Source organism: Coregonus clupeaformis, unplaced genomic scaffold, assembly GCF_020615455.1.
Source record: "Coregonus clupeaformis isolate EN_2021a unplaced genomic scaffold, ASM2061545v1 scaf1139, whole genome shotgun sequence".
NCBI lineage: Eukaryota > Metazoa > Chordata > Actinopteri > Salmoniformes > Salmonidae > Coregonus > Coregonus clupeaformis.
Genome location: NW_025534593.1, coordinates 17,471 through 28,991, shown reverse-complemented (window position 1 = coordinate 28,991; position 11,521 = coordinate 17,471).

The following is an 11,521-nucleotide window of genomic DNA, read 5'->3' as shown; positions in this document are numbered from 1 at the left end:
ATAGTACCAATCACCTCAACAAGCCTCTGTGTTGTACATCATAGTACCAATCACCTCAACAAGCCTCTGTGTTGTACATCATAGTACCAATCACCTCAACAAGCCTCTGTGTTGTACATCATAGTACCAATCACCTCAACAAGCCTCTGTGTTGTACATCATAGTACCAATCAACTCAACAAACCTCTTTAACGTTTGAAGGAAATACTAATCCAGTTGGGATGGATTATGTCATTATTTCTCATTTATTTGCTGATTGCTGAATACACCCTGACCTCTTTAATCTCTTAAACAGGATGGCTCGATAAAACCAGTGATTGAATTCACCATGAATATTCCACTACCCCACTCCTCCTCTCCCCCACTCCTCCTCTCCTCTCCACTCCTCCTCTCCTTCTCTCCTCTCCTCTCCTCCTCTCCTCCTCTCCTCTCCTCTCCTCCTCTTCTCTCCACTCCTCCTCTCCTTCTCTCCTCTCCTCTCCTCCTCTCCTCCTCTCCTCTCCTCTCCTCCTCTTCTCTCCACTCCTCCTCTCCTCTCTTCCACTCCTCCTCTTCTCTCCACTCCTCCTCTCGTCTCCTCGACTCCTCCTCTCCTCTCCTCCTCTCCTCCACTCCTCCTCTCCTCTCCTCTCCTCTCCTCCTCTCCTCCTCTCTCTCCTCCTCTCCTCCTCTCCCCCACTCCTCCCCTACTCCTCCTCTCCTCTCCTGATTCTGATTGTTAAAGTCACGACAGCCGTTGTCGTCCTTGCCGTTAGGAAACTCATGGATCCAGCTCAAGCCCGAGACTGTACAGACATAACCAAGGAATTGTATCGGCCTACATCCAGATATTGTGGACAGAATTTTATTCATCTAACTATTTGGCCCCAAGTCTCCTTTTTTTACACTTCTCTGTAAATGGTCATAAAATCCATTGTGGTTGTTCTGTTCAATATCATTGAGAACTCTGAGGCATTACATTTCCCAGTAACTGTCACGTCTCCTCCCGTTGCTCCCCTCCGGCGCTCTGATTCGCCGGTCTACTGAGCCACCGGTCTGAGCGCACCACCTCGGCAACACCGGAATGGAAACCCAACGCACCCTAATCACCTCCCAGCGCACCTGCACCTCATCATCACCCCTATATAGCCCTGGACTGTTCAGTGTTGTGTGTGATTGTTAGTGTCTTGTCGTGTACTCGCTCTTTGTTGTGCTCTTGCTCAGTGTTAAGTAAACCTTTACAGTGTTGATTCCTGCCTCTTCGTATCCTCAGTACTCGTCACAGTAATCACATAATGAAGATGGGTAATGATCTTGTGGTTCTTCTGATCAGTTTAATGGAAAATTAAACGGATCAGATTTCACAGTGATCGTATAGTGACAAGCGTGAATAAGGTTTTAGTTGGGGCAGATAGGAATGCAGCTGATACCTGTGCCAGAGTTAGTGCAATTAACTCCTATGAAGGGCCCCTATGAAGTATTACATTTTACATTTTAGTCATTTAGCAGACTTACAGTAGTGAGTGCATACATTTTCATACTTTTTTTTTGTATATGTTATGAACACAGAGCTAAGTCCTAAATGGCACCCTATTCCCTACACAACTTGTGACCAGAGCCCTATGCGGGTTACAAAAGTAGTGCACTGTTTAGGGAATAGGGTTACATTTGGGAAGGCTCCAGAAGGAGAATGCAGAACAGTGTAGTGTGTGTTGTAACCTTTTTGGGAAGTAAACAAAGCACATATTTCAGAGCAAATCAGTTATTCCCTGGTTACAATGGTTGTGTTCCAAATGGCATCAGTTATTTCCCTGGTTACAATGGTTGTGTTCCAAATGGCATCAGTTATTTCTCCTGGTTACAATGGTTGTGTTCCAAATGGCATCAGTTATTTCCCCTGGTTACAATGGTTGTGTTCCAAATGGCATCAGTTATTTCCCTGGTTACAATGGTTGTGTTCCAAATGGCATCAGTTATTTCCCTGGTTACAATGGTTGTGTTCCAAATGGCATCAGTTATTTCCCTGGTTACAATGGTTGTGTTCCAAATGGCATCAGTTATTTCCCTGGTTACAATGGTTGTGTTCCAAATGGCATCAGTTATTTCCCCTGTTTACAATGGTTGTGTTCCAAATGGCATCACTTATTTCCCCTGGTTACAATGGTTGTGTTCCAAATGGCATCAGTTATTTCCCCTGGTTACAATGGTTGTGTTCCAAATGGCATCAGTTATTTCCCTGGTTACAATGGTTGTGTTCCAAATGGCATCAGTTATTTCCCTGGTTACAATGGTTGTGTTCCAAATGGCATCAGTTATTTCCCTGGTTAGAATGGTTGTGTTCCAAATGGCATCAGTTATTTCCCTGGTTAGAATGGTTGTGTTCCAAATGGCATCAGTTATTTCCCTGGTTAGAATGGTTGTGTTCCAACTGGCATCAGTTATTTCCCTGGTTAGAATGGTTGTGTTCCAAATGGCATCAGTTATTTCCCTGGTTACAATGGTTGTGTTCCAAATGGCATCAGTTATTTCCCTGGTTAGAATGGTTGTGTTCCAAATGGTATCAGTTATTTACCCTGGTTACAATGGTTGTGTTCCAAATGGCATCAGTTATTTCCCTGGTTACAATGGTTGTGTTCCAAATGGCATCAGTTATTTCCCTGGTTACAATGGTTGTGTTCCAAATGGCATCAGTTATTTCCCTGGTTAGAATGGTTATGTTCCAAATGGCATCAGTTATTTCCCTGGTTAGAATGGTTGTGTTCCAAATGGCATCAGTTATTTCCCTGGTTAGAATGGTTGTGTTCCAAATGGCATCAGTTATTTCCCTGGTTAGAATGGTTGTGTTCCAAATGGCATCAGTTATTTCCCTGGTTACAATGGTTGTGTTCCAAATGGCATCAGTTATTTCCCTGGTTAGAATGGTTGTGTTCCAAATGGCATCAGTTATTTCCCTGGTTACAATGGTTGTGTTCCAAATGGCATCAGTTATTTCCCTGGTTACAATGGTTGTGTTCCAAATGGCATCAGTTATTTCCCTGGTTACAATGGTTGTGTTCCAAATGGCATCAGTTATTTCCCTGGTTACAATGGTTGTGTTCCAAATGGCATCAGTTATTTCCCTGGTTACAATGGTTGTGTTCCAAATGGCATCAGTTATTTCCCTGGTTACAATGGTTGTGTTCCAAATGGCATCAGTTATTTCCCTGGTTACAATGGTTGTGTTCCAAATGGCATCAGTTATTTCCCTGGTTACAATGTTTGTGTTCCAAATGGCATCCGTTATTTCCCTGGTTACAATGGTTGTGTTCCAAATGGCATCCGTTATTTCCCTGGTTACAATGGTTGTGTTCCAAATGGCATCAGTTATTTCCCTGGTTACAATGGTTGTGTTCCAAATGGCATCAGTTATTTCCCTGGTTACAATGGCTGTGTTCCAAATGGCATCAGTTATTTCCCTGGTTCCAATGGTTGTGTTCCAAATGGCATCAGTTATTTCCCCTGGTTCCAATGGTTGTGTTCCAAATGGCATCACTTATTTCCCCTGGTTACAATGGTTGTGTTCCAAATGGCATCCGTTATTTCCCTGGTTAGAATGGTTGTGTTCCAAATGGCATCAGTTATTTCCCTGGTTAGAATGGTTGTGTTCCAAATGGCATCAGTTATTTCCCTGGTTAGAATGGTTGTGTTCCAAATGGCATCAGTTATTTCCCTGGTTACAATGGTTGTGTTCCAAATGGCATCAGTTATTTCCCTGGTTAGAATGGTTGTGTTCCAAATGGCATCAGTTATTTCCCTGGTTACAATGGTTGTGTTCCAAATGGCATCATTTATTTCCCTGGTTACAATGGTTGTGTTCCAAATGGCATCAGTTATTTCCCTGGTTACAATGGTTGTGTTCCAAATGGCATCAGTTATTTCCCTGGTTACAATGGTTGTGTTCCAAATGGCATCAGTTATTTCCCTGGTTACAATGGTTGTGTTCCAAATGGCATCAGTTATTTCCCTGGTTACAATGGTTGTGTTCCAAATGGCATCAGTTATTTCCCTGGTTACAATGGTTGTGTTCCAAATGGCATCAGTTATTTCCCTGGTTACAATGTTTGTGTTCCAAATGGCATCCGTTATTTCCCTGGTTACAATGGTTGTGTTCCAAATGGCATCAGTTATTTCCCTGGTTACAATGGTTGTGTTCCAAATGGCATCAGTTATTTCCTGGTTACAATGGTTGTGTTCCAAATGGCATCAGTTATTTCCCTGGTTACAATGGCTGTGTTCCAAATGGCATCAGTTATTTCCCTGGTTACAATGGTTGTGTTCCAAATGGCATCAGTTATTTCCCTGGTTACAATGGTTGTGTTCCAAATGGCATCAGTTATTTCCCTGGTTCCAATGGTTGTGTTCCAAATTGCATCAGTTATTTCCCCTGGTTCCAATGGTTGTGTTCCAAATGGCATCAGTTATTTCCCTGGTTACAATGGTTGTGTTCCAAATGGCATCAGTTATTTCCCTGGTTACAATGGTTGTGTTCCAAATGGCATCAGTTATTTCCCTGGTTACAATGGTTGTGTTCCAAATGGCATCAGTTATTTCCCCTGGTTACAATGGTTGTGTTCCAAATGGCATCAGTTATTTCCCTGGTTACAATGGTTGTGTTCCAAATGGCATCAGTTATTTCCCCTGGTTACAATGGTTGTGTTCCAAATGGCATCAGTTATTTCCCTGGTTCCAATGGTTGTGTTCCAAATGGCATCAGTTATTTCCCCTGGTTCCAATGGTTGTGTTCCAAATGGCATCACTTATTTCCCCTGGTTACAATGGTTGTGTTCCAAATGGCATCAGTTATTTCCCTGGTTACAATGGTTGTGTTCCAAATGGTATCAGTTATTTCCCTGGTTAGAATGGTTGTGTTCCAAATGGCATCAGTTATTTCCCTGGTTACAATGGTTGTGTTCCAAATGGCATCAGTTATTTCCCTGGTTACAATGGTTGTGTTCCAAATGGCATCAGTTATTTCCCTGGTTACAATGGTTGTGTTCCAAATGTTTTATTACTGTCTGTTGTTTTGTTACTGTCTGTTGTTACTGTCTGTTGTTTTGTTGCTCTCTGTTGTTACTGTCTGTTGTTTTGTTGCTGTCTGTTGTTACCGTCTGTTGTTTTGTTTCTGTCTGTTGTTGCCGTCTGTTGTTTTGTTGCTGTATGTTGTTACTGTCTGTTGTTTTGTTGCTGTGTGTTGTTTTGTTGCTGTCTGTTGTTGCTGTCTGTTGTTTTGTTGCTGTCAGTTGTTTTTTTGCTGTCTGTTGTTACTGTCTGTTGTTACTGTCTGTTGTTTTGTTGCTGTCTGTTGTTACTGTCTGTTGTTACTGTCTGGTGTTTTGTTGCTGTCTGTTGTTACTGTCTGTTGTTTTGTTGCTGTCTGTTGTTACTGTCTGTTGTTTTGTTGCTGTCTGTTGTTTTGTTGCTGTCTGTTGTTGCTGTCTGTTGTTTTGTTGCTGTCTGTTGTTGCTGTCTGTTGTTTTGTTACTGTCTGTTGTTTTGTTACTGTCTGTTGTTGCTGTCTGTTGTTTTGTTACTGTCTGTTGTTTTGTTACTGTCTGTTGTTGCTGTCTGTTGTTTTGTTACTGTCTGTTGTTTTGTTGCTGTCTGTTGTTATTGTCTGTTGTTTTGTTGCTGTCTGTTGTTTTGTTGCTGTCTGTTGTTTTGTTACTGTCTGTTGTTTTGTTGCTGTCTGTTGTTGCTGTCTGTTGTTTTGTTGCTGTCTGTTGTTGCTGTCTGTTGTTGCTGTCTGTTGTTACTGTCTGTTGTTTTTGTTACTGTCTGTTGTTACTGTCTGTTGTTTTGTTACTGTCTGTTGTTGCTGTCTGTTGTTGCTGTCTGTTGTTGCTGTCTGTTGTTTCGTTGCTGTCTGTTGTTTCGTTGCTGTCTGTTGTTGCTGTCTGTTGTTTTGTTGCTGTCTGTTGTTTTGTTACTGTGTGTTGTTTTGTTGCTGTCTGTTGTTGCTGTCTGTTGTTTTGTTGCTGTCTGTTGTTTTGTTGCTGTCTGTTGTTACTGTCTGTTGTTTTGTTGCTGTCTGTTACTGTCTGTTGTTTTGTGGCTGTCTGTTGTTTTGTTGCTGTCTGTTGTCGCTGTCTGTTGTTTTGTTACTGTCTGTTGTTTTGTTACTGTCTGTTGTTGCTGTCTGTTGTTTTGTTACTGTCTGTTGTTTTGTTACTGTCTGTTGTTTCTGTCTGTTGTTTTTGTTACTGTCTGTTTTGTTACTGTCTGTTGTTTTGTTACTGTCTGTTGTTTTGTTACTGTCTGTTGTTTTGTTGCTGTCTGTTGTTACTGTCTGTTGTTTTGTTACTGTCTGTTGTTACTGTCTGTTGTTTTGTTGCTGTCTGTTTTGTTGCTGTCTGTTGTTACCGTCTGTTGTTTTGTTGCTGTCTGTTGTTTTGTTGCTGTCTGTTGTTACTGTCTGTTGTTTTGTTGCTGTCTGTTGTTACTGTCTGTTGTTTTGTTGCTGTCTGTTTTGTTGCTGTCTGTTGTTACCGTCTGTTGTTTTGTTGCTGTCTGTTGTTTTGTTGCTGTCTGTTGTTTTGTTGCTGTCTGTTGTTGCTGTCTGTTGTTGCTGTCTGTTGTTACTGTCTGTTGTTTTGTTACTGTCTGTTGTTTTGTTACTGTCTGTTGTTTTGTTACTGTCTGTTGTTACTGTCTGTTGTTGCTGTCTGTTGTTGCTGTCTGTTGTTGCTGTCTGTTGTTTTGTTACTGTCTGTTGTTACTGTCTGTTGTTTTGTTACTGTCTGTTTTTACTGTCTCTTGTTTTGTTGCTGTCTGTTGTTTGTCTTCTTCTATCAGTAGATCAGCAGACTGAGTGGTCTTGTGTGTAGAGTATCACCATTACCATCCACACCACCGTGACATTTTTCTTTTGCATGTTGGTCCAGTCAGTCAGCCAAGCAGTCAGTCAGCCAAGCAGCCAGTCAGCCAAGCAGCCAGTCAGTCAGTCAGTCAGCCAGCCAAGCAGCCAGTCAGTCAGCCAGCCAAGCAGCCAGTCAGCCAGCCAGTCAATCAGCCAGTCAGTCAGTCAGCCAGCCAGCCAGTCAGTCAGCCAAGCAGCCAGTCAGTCAGCCAGTCAGTCAGTCAGCCAAGCAGCCAGTCAGTCAGTCAGCCAGCCAGCCAGTCAGTCAGCCAAGCAGCCAGTCAGTCAGCCAGCCAGTCAGTCGGTCGGTCAGCCAAGCAGCCAGTCGGTCAGTCAGCCAGCCAGCCAGTCAGCCAGCCAAGTAGCCAGTCAGTCGGTCAGTCAGTCAGCCAAGCAGCCAGTCGGTCGGTCAGTCAGCCAAGCAGCCAGTCGGTCAGTCAGTCAAGCAGCCAGTCAAGCAGCCAGTCAGTCGGTCAGCCAAGCAGCCAGTCGGTCAGTCAAGTAGCCAGTCAGTCAGTCAGTCAGTCAGCAAGTAGCCAGTCAGTCAGTCGGTCAAGCAGCCAGTCGGTCAGTCAGTCAGCCAAGCAGCCAGTCAGTCGGTCAGTAAGCCAAGCAGCCAGTCAGTCGGTCAGTCAGTCAAGCAGCCAGTCAAGCAGCCAGTCAGTCAGTCAGTCAGCCAAGCAGCCAGTCAGTCAGCCAGCCAGTCAGTCAGTCAGTCAGCCAGCCAAGCAGCCAGTCAGTCAGTCAGCCAGCCAGTCAAGCAGCCAGTCAGTCAGTCAGCCAGCCAGTCAAGCAGCCAGTCAGTCAGTCAGTCAGTCAGCCAGTCAAGCAGTCAGTCAGCCAGCCAAGCAGCCAGTCAGTCAGTCAGTCAGCCAATCAGTCATTCAGTCAGTCAAGCAGCCATTCGGTCAGTCAAGCAGCCAGTCAGCCAGTCAAGCAGCCAGCCAGTCAGTCAGTCAGTCAAGCAGCCAGTCAGCCAGTCAGCCAGTCAGCCAGTCAGCCAGTCAGCCAGTCAATCAGCCAGCCAGCCAGTCAGCCAGTCAGCCAGTCAGCCAGCCAGCCAGTCAGTCAGCCAGTCAGCCAGTCAGTCCAGTTAGTCAGCCAGCAGCAGATGCTGGTCATGTTGATTCTTGGGTTCCTTTCAATTTCCAAACAACTCTCTCTTGGTATAATGTGTATCTTGCACACACACACATACCTGCATACACACACACACACACACACACGACACACACACACACACACACACACACACAGACAGGAGTGTGTGACTTGTCAACCATGGGCATACAAAGAATATGCAAACACACCATGCTACAGATTGTAGCAGGGCTCTCAACTTCCTGTCCTGATAAATCCACATAAAGTCTTCATCTTTTTAAGAGCAGCCAAAGCCGCCATTTCCTCATTCCTTCTCTCTTGTGTCCTTCAGAAAAGACTCCTCTTCTGAAATCATAACAGTCTGAAATGAGAGGTTTATTACAACGTGTCAGCCTGTTTAATCAGAGTACACACCCAAACCCTCCCCCACAGCTAGCAACGGTAAGCCTTCCCTGACACTACAAACCCACGTGAAATATATTATAGTATAAACTGGGTGGTTCGAGCCCTGAATGCTGATTGGCTGACAGCCGTGGTATATCAGACCGTTTACCGCGTGTATGACAAAACATTTATTTTTACTGCTCTAATTACGTTGGTAACCCGTTTATAATAGCAATAAGTCACCTCAGGGGGGTTTGTGATATATGGCCAATATACCACGGTTAAGGGCTGTGTCCAGGCACTCTGCGTTGTGTCGTGCTTAAGAACAGCCCTTAGCCGTGGTATATTGGCCATATACCACACCCCCTCGTGCCTTATAGTTTACTATAGTATTCCCTATAGTGTTTTAGTTTTATCTTTGACATAGAAGTGGAAACTTATAGAAGAAATACTAACAGAGCAACTTTTCCATAACAGACAGACAGACAGACAGGACTGGGGTCTGAACAGAGAGTTCAGAGCTTCTGGTCTTTTCTATAACCTGTAGGTAGGCAGGACTGGGGTCTGAACAGAGAGTTCAGAGCTTCTGGTCTTTTCTATAACCTGTAGGTAGGCAGGACTGGGGTCTGAACAGAGAGTTCAGAGCTTCTGGTCTTTTCTATAACCTGTAGGTAGGCAGGACTGGGGTCTGAACAGAGAGTTCAGAGCTTCTGGTCTTTTCTATAACCTGTAGGTAGGCAGGACTGGGGTCTGAACAGAGAGTTCAGAGCTTCTGGTCTTTTCTATAACCTGTAGGTAGGTAGGACTGGGGTCTGAACAGATAGTTCAGAGCTTCTGGTCTTTTCTATAACCTGTAGGTAGGCAGGACTGGGGTCTGAACAGAGAGTTCAGAGCTTCTGGTCTTTTCTATAACCTGTAGGTAGGCAGGACTGGGGTCTGAACAGAGAGTTCAGAGCTTCTGGTCTTTTCTATAACCTGTAGGTAGGCAGGACTGGGGTCTGAACAGATAGTTCAGAGCTTCTGGTCTTTTCTATAACCTGTAGGTAGGTAGGACTGGGGTCTGAACAGAGAGTTCAGAGCTTCTGGTCTTTTCTATAACCTGTAGGTAGGCAGGACTGGGGTCTGAACAGATAGTTCAGAGCTTCTGGTCTTTTCTATAACCTGTAGGTAGGTAGGACTGGGGTCTGAACAGAGAGTTCAGAGCTTCTGGTCTTTTCTATAACCTGTAGGTAGGTAGGACTGGGGTCTGAACAGAGAGTTCAGAGCTTCTGGTCTTTTCTATAACCTGTAGGTAACACAATATATTGTCTATACTTGACCTGTAGGGTATTATGGCTTGTACAGTGCCTTCAGAAAGTATTCACACCATTTGACTTTTTCCCCATTTTGTTGTGTTACAGCCTGAATTTAAAATTGATTAAATTGAGATTTTGTGTCACTGACACAATACCCCATAATGTCAACGTGAAATTACACTACCAGTCAAAAGTTTGGACACACCTACTCATTCAAGGGGTTTTTCTTTATTTTTACTATTTTCTACGTTGTAGAATAATAGTGAAGACATCAAAACTATGAAATAACACATATGGAATCATGTAGTAACCAAAAAAGTGTTAAACAAATCAAAATATATTTTATATTTGAGATTCTTCAAATAGCCACCCTTTGCCTTGATGACAGCTTTGCACACTGTTGGCATTCTCTCAACCAGCTTCACCTGGAATGCTTTTCCAACAGTCTTGAAGGAGTTCCCACGTATGTAGAAAATAGTAAAAATAAAGAGAAACCCTTGAATGAGTAGGTGTGTCCAAACCTTTGACTGGTACTGTATGTTTGATTTTATTTTTATAAATTCATACAAAATTCAAAGCTGAAATGTCTTGAATCAATAAGTATTCAACCACTTTGTTATGGCAAGCCTAAATGAGTTGAGGAGTAAAAATGTACCCCATCTCTGTACCCCACACATACAATTATCTGTAAGGTCCCTCAGTCGAGCAGTGAATTTCAAACACAGGTTCAACAATGTCTACAGACTCAGGTTATAGATGATAGGGCTTTCATTTGTAAAGGATTCATTCTACAGACTCAGGTTATAGATGATAGGGCTTTCATTTGTAAAGGATTCATTCTACAGACTCAGGTTGTAGATGATAGGGCTTTCATTTGTAAAGGCTTCATTCTACAGACTCAGGTTATAGATGATAGGGCTTTCATTTGTAAAGGATTCATTCTACAGACTCAGGTTGTAGATGATAGGGCTTTCATTTGTAAAGGCTTCATTCTACAGACTCAGGTTATAGATGATAGGGCTTTCATTTGTAAAGGCTTCATTCTACAGACTCAGGCTGTCGATGATTCCCACTGTGTCACAGGAAACACCTGTAGCTATCTGACCCCCCTCCTCCTCTCCTTCCCTCTTCTTTCCCTCCTACTTTTCATTCACTGACCATTTCATTTACTGGCTCAGTCATTTGCTCACTGCCGAGTTTACTTCCCTCTCTTAAAACACAGGGGAGAGAGGGGGAGGGGGGGGAGAGAGAGGACAGGGGAGGGGGGAGAGAGGACAGGGGAGGGGAAGAGAGGACGGGAGGTGGAGAGGGGACGACGGGAGGTGGAGAGGGGACAGGGGGAGGGGGAGAGAGGGAGGGGGAGGGGGAGAGAGAGGGGGAGGGGGGAGAGAGGACAGGGGAGGGGAAGAGAGGACGGGAGGTGGAGAGGGGACAGGGGGAGGGGGAGAGAGGGAGGGGGAGGGGGGAGAGAGAGGGGGAGGGGGGAGAGAGGACAGGAGGTGGAGAGGGGACGGGGAGAGGGATAGAGGGAGAGAAAGGAAACCTTTAATCCACACTACAGGGTCAGATATCAGTCTCCACTGTGCTGCTTCTGTAGAGCTGCTGTGAGTTGGAGGGAGAGGGGGATGAGAGGAGGAGAGAAGGAGAGAGCAGGCTGTTGAAATAATGCCCAATAGATGTGGATAGGGAGGGAGGGATGGATGGAGGGAGGGAGGGAGGGATGGAGGGATGGATGGAGTGAGGAAGCAGGTGAAAAGCGAGAGGCGAAAGAGAGGGAGGGCGGGAGGGAGGAGTTTGCGAGGGGTGGGGGGTTTCCCTCTTTCTACCTCTCTGACCCTCTCTCTCTCTCTCTCTGAGGGCCAGAAAA